This window comes from Leuciscus leuciscus (assembly GCF_965113295.1).
Source record: "Leuciscus leuciscus genome assembly, chromosome: 5".
NCBI classification, from domain to species: Eukaryota; Metazoa; Chordata; class Actinopteri; order Cypriniformes; family Leuciscidae; genus Leuciscus; species Leuciscus leuciscus.
This window is the reverse complement of record NC_138729.1, coordinates 15224860-15241437: the sequence shown is the minus strand read 5'-3', so window position 1 is coordinate 15241437 and position 16578 is coordinate 15224860. Positions and strand designations below refer to the sequence as shown.

Here is a 16578-nt window from a genome sequence, read left to right as displayed (position 1 = left end):
ATCTTTTTGTTTAACTATTTTCGCTGCTGAAACAGAACAAAAACAGTCAATATTGCATCTAAAATGTAAGTGACTTGATTGTAACTGTTTTTTAACCTGTTGTATGAAATCAATGTCACAGTTTCAATCGTGATTGTATTCAGGAAACAGCCTTCTCGTCAAGTGAGGTTGCTTAACTGTTATAAAATATATCAAAACTCCATATTTATCATTTTTATAGTCAGTAAGTTGTTAACTGAGTTTGTTTTTTGTGTGCTGATCTCATTTGTTTACATTTCTCCTGGAGAAGCTGCATGAGCCTCAGCAGCGCAACCTTGTTACCATTGATCAACTGATTACTGGTAATCCATTTATTAACAACTGTTGATTGCAACTTAAAATGAATGTAATAAAATTAGAATAATCTCTCGTTTTAGTGATTCCCAAGTTATTTTTTTGTCATTGACGTTCTAATCAGGCTACTCTGGTCGGGCAAGTAAAATTCTCTTTCAGGTTGGCCTATTGTATTTATATATAAATATATTAGGGATGTGACTGTGGGAAAATTTTCCCACCGGTTAATCGATGTGTGACACCGCTGGGGGCTTTTGAATCGGTAACTTAAAAACGAATGTAAAATATGTTCGTCCGCACGGACATTAATAATGGTGCAGAGCGAGCGCATTGCAATCTTGCTAAGGTGTTCTGGGTGGTTGCTAGGATATTTTGGGTGGTTGCTAGGGTCTTTTGGGTGGTTGCTTGGCGGTTGCTAGGGTGTTTTGGGTGGTTGCTAGGGTCTTTTGGATGGTTGTTAGGTGGTTGCTAGGGTGTTTTGGGTGGTTGCTACGGTGTTCTGGGTGGTTGCTAGGCGGTTGCTAGGGTGTTATGGGTGGTTGCTATGGTGTTGCTAGGCGGTTGCTAAGGTATTCTGGGTGGTTGCTAGGTGGTTGCTAGGGTGTTCTGGGTGGTTGCTAGGGTATTCTGGATGGTTGCTAGGCGGTTGCTAGGATATTTTGGGTGGTTGCTAGGGTCTTTTGGGTGGTTGCTAGGCGGTTCCTAGGCTGTTTTGGGTGGTTGCTAGGGTATTCTGGGTGGTTGCTAGGCGGTTGCTAGGATATTTTGGGTGGTTGCTAGGGTCTTTTGGGTGGTTGCTAGGCGGTTGCTAGGGAATTTTGGGTGGTTGCTAGGCGGTTGCTAGGATATTTTGGGTGGTTGCTAGGCAGTTGCTAGGGTATTATGGGTGATGCTAGGATGTTCTGGGTGGTTGCTATGGTGTTCTGGGTGGTTGCTATGGTGTTCTGGGTGGTTGCTAGGGTGTTCTGGGTGGTTGCTAGGCGGTTGCTAGGATATTTTGGGTGGTTGCTAGGCGGTTGCTAGGGTGTTTTGGGTGGTTGCCAGGGTCTTTTGGATGGTTGCTAGGCGGTTGCTAGGGTATTTTGGGTGGTTGCTAGGGTGTTCTGGGTGGTTGTTAGGCAGTTGCTAGGGTGTTCTGAGTAGTTGCTAGGGTGTTCTGGGTGGTTGCTATGGTGTCCTGGGTGGTTGCTAGGTGGTTGCAAAGGTATTTTGGGTGGTTGCTAGGGTGTTCTGGGTGGTTGCAAAGCGGTTGCTAGGGTGTTCTCAGTGGTTGCTATGGTGTTCTAGGCAGTTACACACACACACACACACACACACACACACACACACACAAACTCAATAACACTTACACACTCAGAGTTTATATGCGTTTAGAGTTTATAAGTTAAAATGAAGTAAATTTAGTAGTTTGAAGTTTAAATTATCTTAAAGTTTATATAAGTTTGACGTTTAAAAAGTTTAAATTAGTTTAAAGTTTAATTTAGTTTGAAGTTTAAAGTAGTTTGAAGTTTAAAATAGTTTGAAGTAGATAGATAGATGAGTTTATTAGTTTAAATTAGTCTCAATGGCTTTTATATTATATAGAATGGCAGTTTGATTTAGTCTAGGGTTTCAAGGAGTTTAGATTTGAATTTTTGGCAGTTTGATTTAGTTTAGGGTTTCATGGGATTTAAATTTGAATTTTTGGCAGTTTGGCAGTTTAAAAAACCTGAACATTCCGAAATTTTAATTCAAATGTTTTTTTCCGAGTTTTGATCGTCATTTGTAGGAAAACCGTCCGATCAATCTGAAAAGATATAGCACACCGAGTCAGAACAGTCTGAGTGTTTGAGCCGAGTTTGGAGTATGTAGAGTTAAAGCTCTAGGAGGAGTTTGAGTTGTAAATTTTTGGGGTCAGAAGAATAATACTAACTGGAATGTACATTTCCTGAAGAAAATGTGAAGTGGTGCTTGCAGTGGCAAAACTCGCCACTGGGCAGATGCTAACACAATTGTTGTGATATCCAATTGATGTGATGTTGTGATACCATGATATACCACGTTTTAGCATTATTTACCACAATTTACCATGTTTCTAAGATGATTTACTACGATTTACCACATTCCAGCATGATTTACTATGATTAACATGTTGTTAAAATGATGCTAGCATGATTAGCATGTTGTTAACATGATTAGCATGTTGGTAGCATGATGCTAGCATGATTAGCATGTTGCTAGCATGCTTTTAACAAGATGTTAGCATGATTAGCATTTTGCTAGCATGTTTTTAGCTAGATGCTAACATGATTAGCATGTTGCTAGCATGATTAGTATGTTGCTAGCATGTTTTTAGCAAGATGCTGTTGCCAGGTGATTGCTAGGGTGTTCTGGATGGTTGCTATGGTGTTCTGGGTGGTTGCTAGGCGGTTGCTAGGGTGTTATAGGCAGTTACTAGGATGTTTTGGGCGGTTGCTATGGTGTTGCTAGGGTATTTTGGGTGGTTGCTAGGGTGTTCTTGGTGGTTGCTAGGCGGTTGCTAGGGTGTTATGGGTGGTTACTAGGATGTTTTGGGGTGTTGCTAGGGTGTTTTGGGTGGTTACTAGAGTGTTCTGGGTGGTTGCTATGGTGTTGCTAGGGTATTTTGGGTGGTTGCTAGGATATTTTGGGTGGTTGCTAGGGTCTTTTGGGTGGTTGCTAGGCGGTTGCTAGGGTGTTTTGGGCGGTTGCTAGGATATGTTGGGTGGTTGCTAGGGTGTTCTGGGTGGTTGCTAGGCGGTTGCTAGGGTGTTCTGGGTGGTTGCTAGGTGGTTGCTAGGGTGTTCTGGGTGGTTGCTATGGTATTCAGGGCGGTTGATATGGTGTTACTAGGTAGTTGGTAGTTGTCACAGATGGTTACTATGGAGTTTTTATAGAGTTCTTAGCATGATTTAACACTTAACTAATCGCTATTAGCATGTAGCTATTCACTACTAGCATGTGTAGCATGTTGGAAGTGCTGTTTGCTAACATGAGTCAAAAGAGCCAAACCTCATCTCTATACGATGTTCTGATACAGAGATATAGGTCTTGCAAAACGGTTGCTAGGGTACTCAAGTTTGGTTGCTATGGAGTTGCTTGGGAGCTGGAAGCATTAACCCTCTGAGGTCGACAAACGCGCCCACGCGTTTTGCTGGATTTTTTTCAGTTCAGTTCAAAAGAAATTAATTTTGCTCTGTTGACTTTGATATTACAAGCAAGTTTCATACATCAATCGATTCTGTTAAATGTGTATTATTTTTGTGTATACTCACAATAAAAACAAAGTGTGGTGCTTTTTGCCAAATAAAGAAAAATAAACACGAAGCTAGGTTCTGCCTTCTCTCTGTCCGTGTAGTCCATTCCGAAACGCGTCCGAAAATGAATCATAACTCAGCGAATACTTCTCACACAGGCATGTGAGTTATGTCTTTATGAAGCTTGAAATCTCTTCTTTTAAATGAAGTAATTTATATAAAACACAAATGTTTTCAACTCATGTAATCCGTTTGAAAGCAAGGAGAGGTACCGTTTTTCCTTCTGCCTCATTATCTTTATAATCAGCTGCGGCCGCCCCGCCCCCGGCGCGATTCACATGTAAATAGTTTAGGTGATCTAGTATACGCCCCCCGATCAATGCCATAAAAACACAGTTTCTTCATCAGACTTACTGATAGTTCATCGCGTTTTGAGTATGGCACGCTTCTCCAGTAAAGACGCCCTTCAGATGATTCTGGACAGCGAGGAAGAATGCACGATACCGGGTTGTTTCCTCAGAGGAAGATTGTAACAGACGACGAACGGCAGCATATTGAAGAGCGAATTCCGCCGAGGACACAATTTCGGAGTAAGTTTTACTTAAAAGGCTTTTGTCTTTTATTTTTCGTGTTCGCATTTATGAGGAAAAAAACAATATTACGTGACAGTTCTCCATTATGGACGCGAGCGCTCTAAGCACTAAAATACTTTCAAACATTCACAGAGACCTCAAAACAGAAAGTACAAATCCTTTCTTTAAAACGAATTTCGTTTTGTATCAATTGTCTCTTAATTTTAATAATTTTTTCATTAACAAATTTCCTGGATTTAAAGTAAATATAGGCTAGCAATCACAACATAAGGTCTGAACTGGAGATCATCATGAACCCGTAGCCTACTCGCCTCACATGTCTAAAAAAAATGTAATATATTTACAGAAAGCTGGTTCTAAACAAAACCATCCAAAACAAAAAAACTATGTAGCCTAATAAATGTGCATTTCTCCGGTGCGTTCACAACGTTACAGTCAGGCGAAATATGAAAGACAACATTTTGTTTAGTAGATTTGGGTACAGTTTTTACTGTAGAATATACTGCCACATCAAATAAGCTTTTGTGTAGCAATTTCTATATATAAAATAGCCTACTATTTTTGTCAAAAATAAAGTCATCAACTAAGATGTTAGCTGTTCCAATGTTGGCTATATTCAAAGTAATGAATACATAGATAAAATGTAGGCCTATAATCTTTTTTTTTACAAAGAAAGAGTACACTTGAAATATTGTTGAAATTGTAATTATTGTTGTTGTAACCTTTTTAACTTTGAAATATGTATGATAAAATGTATACTTTAGTTTTTACAAAGAAAGATTACACTTGAATTGTTGTTGTAATTGTAACCTTTTTAATAAAAAATATATATTTACAAGGTAGATGTAAACAAACTATTAAAAGGTAAATATAAGCCTTTTCTTTAAATAATTTTTATTGTGTTTTATTAGTGACAAATTTGGGGAGAGGATAAATATTCCAAACCTGAAAATACAGTATGAGAATGAACTGCACAATTACTAGACATGTTTTCCTTGGATATTATAGGCCAAATTGCAAGCACAATATGTGGAAAAATAAAAAAGAATTGAGATGCTTCCAACTGTTGCTCTTGCATTCTTGTGGCTCAGTGACTCACCTGAATGAATGGCTAATTAAATATGCAGGCCCCATTGTCTCCTAAGGTGTGAACCACTAAATATGCATGATCTGTGACGCCCACTCCGCATATTGCCTTTCCAAACAGAAAGTGCTTTGCAAAATTCAAATCAATGTATTGTGTTATGTGAATGATAAGGGCAGGGTGATTTTCACATCATTTTGAAGAAAAAACACTAGGCAATGACATCAATTAGACAAAATTCTTATTGGCACATATTTAGTATGTGTTTTATGGCCTTATTTCAGAAACTTTAGTTTTTAGTTTTTTCAATAACCACGCATAAACATTATTCTCTCAAAAATGCAGACATGTACATTCTTGTTGATCACATATTATGGTAGCCCTGTTTGTGCTAAATAGTGTGTAATTTTTTTTTGCCATTAATATGTTTATAAGCAACTGAAAAAAGCACAAATGTCAGGGCATGTCAGAACATCTCAAGGACCCCAAAAACACCTCAGACCTCAGAGGGTTAAACTTAAGAAGTTTAAAGTGGTTTGAAGTTTAAAGTAGTTTAAAGTAGTTTGAAGTTTATGATAGATAGATAAATAAGTTAGACACACACACACACACACACACACACACACACACACACACACACACACACACACACACACACACACTCACACTCACACAGACTACCTCGCTCACACACTCACTCAGACACACACACACACACACTCAGAGTTTATGAGTTTAGAGTTTATAAGTGTATAAATTGATGAGTTTATAAGTGTACGAGTTTTTGAGTTTAGAGTTTATAAGTTTAAATGAGTTTAGAGTTCAGAGTTTATTAATTTATGAGTTTAAGAGTTCATAAGTCTATGAATTCATGAGTTTATTAGTTAATTAGTTATTAAATTTAAGTTAATTAGTTTATAAGTGTATGAGTTTAGAGTTTATTAGTTTAAATGAGTCTCATTGGCTAATATAGTATATAGAACGGCAGTTTGGTTTAGTCTTCAAGGTGTTTAGATTTGAATTTTTGTCAGTTGGTGAGTTTGAATTTTTTAGAACTCCCCAATGTTAAGTCAATGGGAGTTTTTCCCGAGTTTTGATCGTCATTTGTCCCACTAAACATTGGACGTCGGATAGACGTGCAGATCATGTCTATATTGGGTCCGTCGGTCCATGACCAATTCTGGACATCTATTCGACGTCCAAACTAGGTCCACTATTTGGACGTCCAACCATGACCCAACTTGGACGTCATATAGACGTTCAACATTGGACCTTTGAACTGGGTAATTTTTTTCGACGTCCAAACTAGGTCCACTATTTGGACGTCCAACCATGACCCAACTTGGACGTCATATAGACGTTCAACATTGGACCTTTGAACTGGGTAATTTTTTTCGACGTCCAAACTAGGTCCACTATTTGGACGTCCAACCATGACCCAACTTGGACGTCATATAGACGTTCAACATTGGACCTTTGAACTGGGTAATTTTTTTCGACGTCCAAACTAGGTCCACTATTTGGACGTCCAACCATGACCCAACTTGGACGTCATATTGACGTTCAACATTGGACCTTTGAACTGGGTAATTTTTTTCGACGTCCAAACTAGGTCCACTATTTGGACGTCCAACCATGACCCAACTTGGACGTCATATTGACGTTCAACATTGGACCTTTGAACTGGGTGATTTTTTTCGACGTCCAAACTAGGTCCACTATTTGGACGTCCAACCATGACCCAACTTGGACGTCATATTTACGTTCAACATTGGACCTGAACTGGGTAATTTTTTGGACGTCTATGACAGGTGCAGGAAATTTACATGATTATTATAATTTTTTTTAATTTACAAATGAAGAGCTCTTTTCCAAAACGCGAGTTTGTCGTGTCATTTTGCTGTGTAATGAACCTATTCACTGCTCCATCCACGTTTCCAAATCGCTATATTTAAAATGTAATATATTTTTAAAATATTTAAAATATTATATTTTAAATATTTTAAATGTACTGCAAGATGCTCGTGATCCAAGCGCCGAACCTATTTTTAGCCTAAACGCGATAATCATAAATTATATCACTCTCTCTGTAGCTCAAACAGTAGGGCGTTGGCACGTGGAGCAGATGATCACGAGTTCGAGTCCCAGGTAAAGCAAGGTGTGTGTGTGTGTGTGTGTGTGTGTGTGTGTGTGTGTGTGTGTGTGTGTGTGTGTGTGTGTGTGTGTGTGTGTGTGTGTGTGTGTGTGTGTGTGTGTGTGTGTGTGTGAGAAGCCGATGTTTTGTTTGAGAGCACTGAGCGCGATTTATTGTAAACAAACTTTTGTGGATGGACGTCGAAAAATGACGTGCGGAAGACGTCGAAAAATGACGTGCGAAAGACGTCGAAAAATGACGTGCGGAAGACGTCGAAAAAAGACGTCGCCTGGCGTTACAAAACAACCCCTTCAATGGACCAAATTTGGACGTCCAAAAATTACATGAAAATGACGTCACTACGACGTCACATTGCGCAGTGGGGTAGGAAAACCGTAAGTCCGATCAGTCTGAAAAGATATAGCACACCTAGTCAGATCAGTCTGAGTGTCTGAGCCGAGTTTGGAGTTATGTAGAGTTAAAGCTCTAGGAGGAGTTTGATATAGAAATGTAATTGTCAGAAGAAGAATAATAATACGTTTAAATAGCATTTCAGTAAGTTGGCTCTCTCAAGCCAACTTACCTAGAATGTACATTTCCTGAAGAAAATGTGAAGTGGTGCTTGCAGTGGCAAAACTCGCCACTGGGCAGATGCTAACACAATTACCATGTTGTGATACCATGATATACCACGTTTTAGCATTATTTACCACGATTTACCATGTTTCTAAGATGATTTACTACGATTTACCACATTCCAGCATGATTTACTATGATTAACATGTTGTTAGAATGATGCTAGCATGATTATCATGTTGTTAGCATTATTATCATGTTGACAGGATGATGCTAGCATGATTAGCATGTTGCTAGCATGCTTTTAACAAGATGCTAACATTATTAGCATTTTGCTAGCATGATTATCATGTTGTTAGCATTATTATCATGTTGACAGGATGATGCTAGCATGATTAGCATGTTGCTAGCATGCTTTTAACAAGATGCTAACATTATTAGCATTTTGTTAGCATGTTTTTAGCTAGATGCTAACATGATTAACATGTTGCTAGCATGATGCTAGCTTAATTAGCATGTTGGTAGCATTATGCTAGCATTATTATCATGTTGCTAGCATGATTAGCATGATGCTAGCATGATTAGCATGTTGCTAACATGTTTTTAGCAAGATGCTGTTGCCAGGCGGTTGTTAGGGTGTTCTGGGTGGTTGCTATGGTGTTGCTAGGCAGTTGCTAAGGTGTTCTAGGTGGTTGCTAGGCAGTTGCTAGGGTATTCTTGGTGGTTGCTAGGGCGTTGCTAGGGTGTTCTGGGTGGTTGCTATGGTGTTGCTAGGTAGTTGCTATGGTATTCTGAGTGGATGCTAGGGCGTTGCTAAGGTGTTCTGGGTGGTTGCTAGGCAGTTGCTAGGTGTTCTGGGTGGTTGCTAGGCAGTTGCTAGGGTATTCTTGGTGGTTGCTAGGGCGTTGCTAGGGTGTTCTGGGTGGTTGCTAAGCAGTTGCTAGGGTATTATTAGTTGTTGCTAGGCAGTTGCTAGGGTATTATTGGTGGTTGCTAGGTGGTTGCTGGGGGGTTCTGGGTGGTTGCTATGGTGTTGCTAGGCAGTTGCTATGGTATTCTGGGTGGATGCTAGGGCGTTGCTAGGAAGTTGCTAGGGTGTTCTGGGTGGTTGCTAGGCAGTTGCTATGTGCTCTGGGTGGTTGCTAGGCAGTTGCTAGGGTGTTCTGGGTGGTTGCTAGGGTATTTTTGGTGGTTACTAGAGCGTTTCTAGATGTTGCTAGGGTGTTCAGGCTGGTTGCTAAGGTATTTTTGGTAGTTGCTATGGTGTTACTAGGTGGTTATAGAGTTCTTAAAATCTTTAATTCGTGCCTATGGCCGAATAGGCACAAGCATGGAGCAATATCGCAAGGCTATGAGTGTGATATTGCTTTAAAAAAAAAAAAAAAAAAAAAAAAAATTGTTTTTTATTGGTTTAGGGTGGTTGCTAGGGAGCTCTTAGTGGTTGCTAGGGTGCTTTAACTGGTTGCTAGGGTGTGGCTATGAAGATTTTAGGCCATTACTTATTGGTTGCTTGTAGGGGTGACCCCGAATAGTCGAAGATTCAATGCTTCGATAGGAGGAGCCTGTTTCGACTACCGATCTCACGGTCGAATCTTCGCAGAGGTGTTATGAAACGAGGATCATGCCACTTTGGCTATATGAGGACATAGAACTAGCTTTTATGTCAATACGTTAATATTCAGCCTATTATGATAATGCTGTAGGCCTATATAAAAATGTGCAAAGAAAGAAGCTTTTAATAAATATTTTTTAACGTGCGTGAATAAATCCAAACACCCCGTGACAGATTTAAGTTTCACTTTCAATCCGTGACCGACAGAGGAGCGTCTTCGCGGCAAGGATTTAAATCTTTAACAAGGTCTGGGATAAGAAAATCTAAAGTGTGGATGTACACCATCAGAAAGGATATTCTCCAAGGCTGGATTTAGCATCAGGAAAACCATGATCGCACTTCTGCCGGCCAAAGTTAACATGTTTCACGCATCACGTTAGAATGTATTTTATCCGCGCGCACAATTTGAAAAGACTCCAACGGACAGACAGAGTGAAAGACTTTCAGGATTTGTTCTCTCGATCAGGTACAAGTGATTTCAAAACTTTTCGGCCGGTTCTAATTTTATTTTTGGATGCTGTGAACATTTTTAGCTAAAAAGACTGCCTCTCCAGTTTAGCATTTATTGTTGTTTCTGCAGTTAAAAAGCAAAGTTGAAAATTCTGGCTACTATCGTTATTTTAATAATTTCTTTATTTTTATTTTATTTATTAATCTGTCAGGGTTATCTAATCTAACTATTTGTGGCTTGTGTTTTGAATATATGTTCCCCTGCACTTTAGGCATTTTGCACACATTTGCTCCTCATCTTGTGACTTGATTCTGATTTATTTCGTTTTGTATTTTTATTTATTAGAAAGGTATATTCTGTTCTAATTTAATTTAGTAAATTAATTGTTTATTTTTTCGGTGCATCGATGTTGTGCTGTAGGCTGGCCTGCTCGCACAGGTAATTTAGCCGATTTAATTTGATTTGCATGTGAAATGCAAATCTGTAGTGTGGCCTGTCTGGAGTTATTTATGTTATTTCTTAGTTTTATTGATCAAAAATGTTTTTATACATTTTCTTCTATATCTTTGATTTTCTGTTCATCGCGGCTTTGAAACGTTAGATGTTTGTATTTTTTAAGAGAATAATGTTTATGTGTGGTTATTGAAAAAAATTAAAATGAAAGTTGCTGAAATAAGACCACAAAACTCATACTAAATATGCGTCAATAAGACTTTTGGCTAATGGATGTTGTCGCTTCGAGTTCTAGCTTCAAAATTATGTGAAAATAGTCTTGCTTTATCGTTCACAATAAAACAATACATTGATTTAAATTGTGTAAAACAGGTTTTGCTTGGAAAGCCAATATGCGAGGGGGCGTGAAGGAGGAGTGGTTTACACCTGAGAATACAATGTCCCACCCATTATGCGTAATGACTCTGCATAATTAGCCATTCATTCAGGTGTGACACTGACTGAGCCAAGAATGAATGCAAGGACAAAATATATATTTAGAAGACTTATATTGACCATTTAAGATTTTGCTTACATCTATCTTGTAAATATGTTTTGCTATTTTATTAAAAAGGTTACAATTACAACAATAATTACAATTTCAACAATATTTCAAGTGTACTCTTTCTTTGTAAAAAAAAATATTATAGCCCTACATTTTATCATATGTATTCATTAGTTTGAATATAGCCAACATTGGAACAGCTAACATCTTAGTTGATGACTTTATTTTTGACAAAAATAGTATTATATATATATATATATATATATATATATATATATATATATATATATATATATATATATATATGTATGTATGTATGTATGTATATGTATATATATATATATATATATATATATATATATATACACACTACTGGTCAAAAGTTTTAGATCGGTAAGATTTTTTATGTTTTTAAAAGAAGTCTCTTCTGCTCACCAAGGCTGCATTTATTTGATAAAAAACAATAAAACAAAACAGTATTATTGTGAAATATTATGACAATCTAAAATGACTGTTTTCTATTTTAATATATTTTAAAGTGTAATTTATTCATGTGATCAAAGCTGAATTTTCAGCATCATTACTCCAGTCTTCAGTGTCACATGATCCTTCAGAAATCATTCTGATATGATGATTTGATGCTCAAAAAACATTCATTATTATTTTCAATGTTGAAAACAGTTGTGTACAATTTTTTTTCAAAATTCTTTGATGAATAGAAAGTTCAAAAGAACAGCATTTATTTAAAATAGAATATTTCTAACATTATAAATGTCTTTACTGTAACTTTTGATCAGTTTAACTCATCCTTGATGAATAAAGTATTGATTTTTTTTTTTTTTTTTTTTTAAATAAAAAAAAAATTCTTACTGACTCCAAACTTTTGAATGGTTGTGTTTAATGTTACAAAAGCTTTCTATTTCAGATAAATGCTGTTCTTTTGAACTTTCTATTCATCATAGCATCATGAAATAAAATTGTAAAAAACTGTTTTCAACACTGATAATAATCATAAATGCTTCTTGATCCTCAAATCATCATATTAGAGTGATTTCTGAAGGATCATGTGACACTGAAGACTGGAGTAATGATGCTGAAAATTCAGCTTTGATCACAGGAATAAATTACATTTTACTATATATTCACATAGAAAACAGCTGATTTAAATTGTAATAATATTTCACAATATGACACAATATTGTTTGTATTTTTAATCAAATAAATGCAGCCTTGGTGAGCAGAAGAGACTTCTTTTAAAAACATTAAAAATCTTACCGATCTAAAACTTTTGACCGGTGTGTATATATATATATATATATATATATAGAACATATGAGCAGAAATTGCTAAACAAAAGCTTATTTGATGTGGCAGTATATTCTACAGTAAAAACTGTACCCAAATCTAGTCAACAAAATGTTGTCTTTCATATTTCGCCTGACTGTAACGTTGTTTTTATGAAATATTAGGGCATATAAATATTAATTTGCAGTTTAATACGTTGCTTATACAAAGACATTTTATTTCAACATATTTCAGTCAGTTTTTGCTCATCTCAGTAGGCTATGGCAAAGCATTTTAGTTTATTAAAGCGGTTTATTCTTTCACACACAGACACACGATTCATATTATAGAAACGCGATTCATCTTTTTGCGGTTTACATAGGCCTACACTAACGTTATTCCATAACGTTATTTATTCCACATTAACACTTGAGAAAAGATAACTTAGCCTACCTCACTCCTCAGCGGGATCTATTGCTCCTCATATCAGCACTGTTCTGAGGAAACTTTTCTCCAGGATTATTAGGTAGGCTATATTATGCCTCACTCGCGGCGCGCTGTGTTTACAGCTGATGTGGGCGTTTCACAGGTCTGAAATGGTTCTCAGAATTTGCGTTTGAATAGCGCGCGCTCTCCGGGGCGTGGTCACATTACATTTGAATGAGCGCTAATGAGCTCGACTGGAATCGCTCTCTTTTAATACAGATTTCACAAGCTGAGAATATTTGTTTTTTATATAAATTACTTCATTTAAAAGAAGAGAATTCAAGCGATACAGCCGACCCCAGGGGGTTAAGTTGGCTTGAGAAAGTTTGGACCAGAACATTTTTTTGCTAGGCGGTTGCTAGGATTTTATGGGTGGTCGCTATGGTGTTGCTAGGCGGTTGCTAGCGTATTCTGGATGGTTGCTATGGTGTTGCTATGGTGTTGCTAAGCGGTTTCTAGGGTATTCTGGGTGGTTGCTAGGCGGTTGCTAGGGGTGGTTGCTATGCTATTGCTAGGTGGTTGCTAGGGTATTCTGGTTGGTTGCTAGGTGGTTGCTAGGGTGTTCTGGGTGGTTGCTATGGTGTTGCTAGGCGGTTAATAGGGTTTTCTGGGTGGTTGCTAAGGTGTTGCTAGGTGGTTGCTAAGGTATTCTGGGTGGTTGCTAGGGTGTTCTGGGTGGTTTCTAGGCTGTTTTGGGTGGTTGCTAAGGTATTCTGGGTGGTTGCTAGTCGGTTGCTAGGATATTTTGGGTGGTTGCTAGGGTCTTTTGGGTGGTTGCTAGGCGGTTGCTAGGATATTTTGGGTGGTTGCTAGGGTCTTTTGGGTGGTTGCTAGGGTGTTCTGGGTGGTTGCTAGGCGGTTGCTAGGGTATTTTGGGTTTTTACTAGGGTGTTTTGGGTGGTTGCTAGGCGGTTGCTAGGGTGTTATGGGTGGTTGCTAGGCTGTTTTGGGTGGTTGCTAGGCGGTTGCTAGGTGGTTTCTAGGGTAATTTGGGTGGTTACTACAGTGTTCTGGGTGGTTGCTATGGTGTTGCTAGGGTATTTTGGGCAGTTGCTAGAGTGTTCTGGGTGGTTGCTAGGTGGTTGCTAGGGTATTTTGGGTGGTTGCTATGGTGTTGCTAGGGTATTTTGGGCGGTTGCTAGGGTGTTCTGGGTGGTTGCTAGGCGGTTGCTAGGGTGTCCTGGGTGGTTAATATGAAGATTTTAGGTCATTACTTATTGGCTGCTCGATAATATAAATCCTCTGAGGGAGAGAGAGAGGGAGAGAAATGCAAGGGTGTCAGGCCCTTTGTGTCTGTGTGTGTGAAAACGTCGGTTTGGATTTGAATTTTTTTAGAATGCCCAATGTTAAGTCAATGGGAGTTTTTCCGAGTTTTGATCGTCATTTTTAGGAAAACTGTAAGTCCGATCAGTCTGAAAAGATAGAGCACACCTGGTCAGATCAGTTTGAGTGTCTGAGCCGAGTTTGGAGTATGTAGAATTAAAGCTCTAGGAGGAGATAGAGTATACATTTTTAGTAAGAATAATAAGTTTAAGTACAATATCAGTAAGTTGGCTTTCTCAAGCCAACTTAACTAGATGCGAAAGTTCGTCGAGACAAACTTTAAGTTGGCTTGAGAAAGTTTGGAGCAGAACGTTTTTTTGCTAGGCGGTTGCTAGGATGTTATGGGTGGTTGCTAGGCGGTTGCTAGAGTGTTATGGGTGGTTGCTAGGCTGTTTTGGGTGGTTGCTAGGCGGTTTCTAGGGTATTTTTGGTGGTTACTAGAGTGTTCTGGGTGGTTGCTAGGTGGTTGCTAGGGTGTTCTGGGTGGTTGCTATGGTGTTGCTAGGGTATTTTGGGCAGTTGCTAAGTGTTCTGGGAGGTTGTTAGGTGGTTGCTAGGCTGTTCTGGGTGGTTGCTAGGGTCTTTTGGGTGGTTGCTAGGCGGTTGCTAGGGTATTTTGGCTGGTTGCTAGGGTGTTCTGGGTGGTTGCTAGGCGGTTGCTAGGGTGTTATGGGTGGTTGCTAAGGTATTTTGGGTGGTTGCTAGGGTGTTCTGGGTGGTTGTTAGGCAGTTGCTACGGTGTTCTGAGTGGTTGCTATGGTGTTGCTAGTGTGTCCTAAGGTATTATGGGTGGTTGCTAGGGTATTCTGAGTGGTTGCTATGGTGTTGCTAGGGTGTTCTAAGTTATTTTGGGTGGTTGCTAGGGTGTTCTGGGTGGTTGTTAGACAGTTGCTAGGGTGTTCTGGGTGGTTGTTAGACAGTTGCTAGGGTGTTCTGAGTGGTTGCTATGGTGTTGCTAGGGTGTCCTAAGGTATTTTGGGTGGTTGCTATGGTGTTGCTAGGGTGTTCTAAGTTATTTTGGGTGGTTGCTAGGGTGTTCTGGGTGGTTGTTGGGCAGTTTCTAGGGTGTTCTGAGTGGTTTCTATGGTGCGGAGCATAAGCGAGCGTTTCAAATGAATTCCTATGGAAGTAGGAATGAACAAAAAAACGTTGACTCTGTTCTGCTCGTTCCTCGCCGTGGACGCGCACCGTTATGAATGCCCGTGCAGCCGTGAGCATTTTAGTTTAATTTTGAAATTAGCGCCTTTCGGGGGGCGGATTGCTTGAAATTATTTTACAAAAGCACAATGTTGTGTTTTATTGCGACTGTACACAAATAAAAGTGAACACTTTGCAGTTTGAATGATGTCCTGTATGAACAAAATGACGGAATATGTTTTTATGTGTCCACTGTTCAATTGCGCCCACGCCGCACACACACACACACACACACACACACACACACACACACACACACACACACACACACACACACACACACATTCCAGCATTGCAATCTTGACATCGCAGCCTGTTCATTATAGCCTTAATAAAATATAATAATAAAATAGTCAACCTAACATATAAAAATTACACTGCTCTGTTTAAATAGTCAGTAGTACAATTCGTACATTCACAGTAATCACTGCTCAACTGTGATGTTTCCAAGCACATTTTTGCGCGTGTGAAGAGGATGATTTTTTCCGTCGGTATTGGAACACAAAGTACAAAGTCTATAATAAAGAATAGTTTATCATCCAAATACATCGCAAATGTTGAAATATTTTGATTCTAATAAGAGGGCTACGTGAGCCCAACACTGCTTACTTTCGTTTTTATTTTTACATTAAATTTAAAGGATTGGTTGTGGAATATTTTGAGTGTATCATAAAATCAGAATAAGGTAAGTCAAGTAATATTTTCTGTCTTTTATTTTTATATATATATATATATATATATATAAATATAGCTGCGAGCAGCGATGAAGGGCCAAAGCCCCCGGTGCCTTTAGGCAACCGGGGTTGCGGTGCCACCGGCTTGGGCCCACCGGGGTGGCGGTGCCACCGGCTTGGGCCCGTAATCGCTGCTCGCAGCTATATATATATATATATATATATATATATTTTATTATTATTCTCTAGCGCGCCCGCGCCTTCCGTTCGCTTTTTATTTATTTATTCTCTAGCGCGCTCGCACCTTCCGTGCGCTCTTTATTTATTTATTTTTTCTCTCTGCCCTTTAACGAGTTCATCAAAAAACTGTGGTGAGTATCATTCAACAAACACGTTGAGTCATGTCATCTTCTCCTCTTATTGTCACCTGCACCTCATGTAACATGTATAGCATAGCCTTCTCTGTCAGCACAGGATTTACATGTGATAAATGCAGGGAGATAGTAAAGCTGACGGGGAAGATTTCAGAACTAGAGACACGCATCCAAACTTTAATCGAGGTTAATTGTAAGAGTGCAAG

General features: G+C 38.8%; 1 protein-coding gene and 1 long non-coding RNA gene across 13 annotated transcripts in view; one reads left to right on the top strand and one right to left on the bottom strand.

The window, feature by feature from the left end:
- The window catches only part of LOC309499980, a 735980-nt gene extending 720826 nt beyond the window's left edge, over positions 1 to 15154 (top strand). For 2 of the 3 annotated variants that reach the window (XR_014206406.1, XR_014206407.1), the window contains exon 3: positions 1474 to 1967. This is a non-coding gene — a long non-coding RNA (uncharacterized lncRNA). Of the gene's footprint in view, positions 1 to 1473; positions 1968 to 15097 lie in introns of those variants that run through there. The other variant, XR_014206405.1, reaches the window with a different exon arrangement.
- The window catches only part of LOC309499883 (integrin alpha-X-like), a 298717-nt gene that overhangs the window by 183073 nt on the left and 99066 nt on the right, over positions 1 to 16578 (bottom strand). The gene's annotated exons all lie outside the window — the stretch shown is intronic.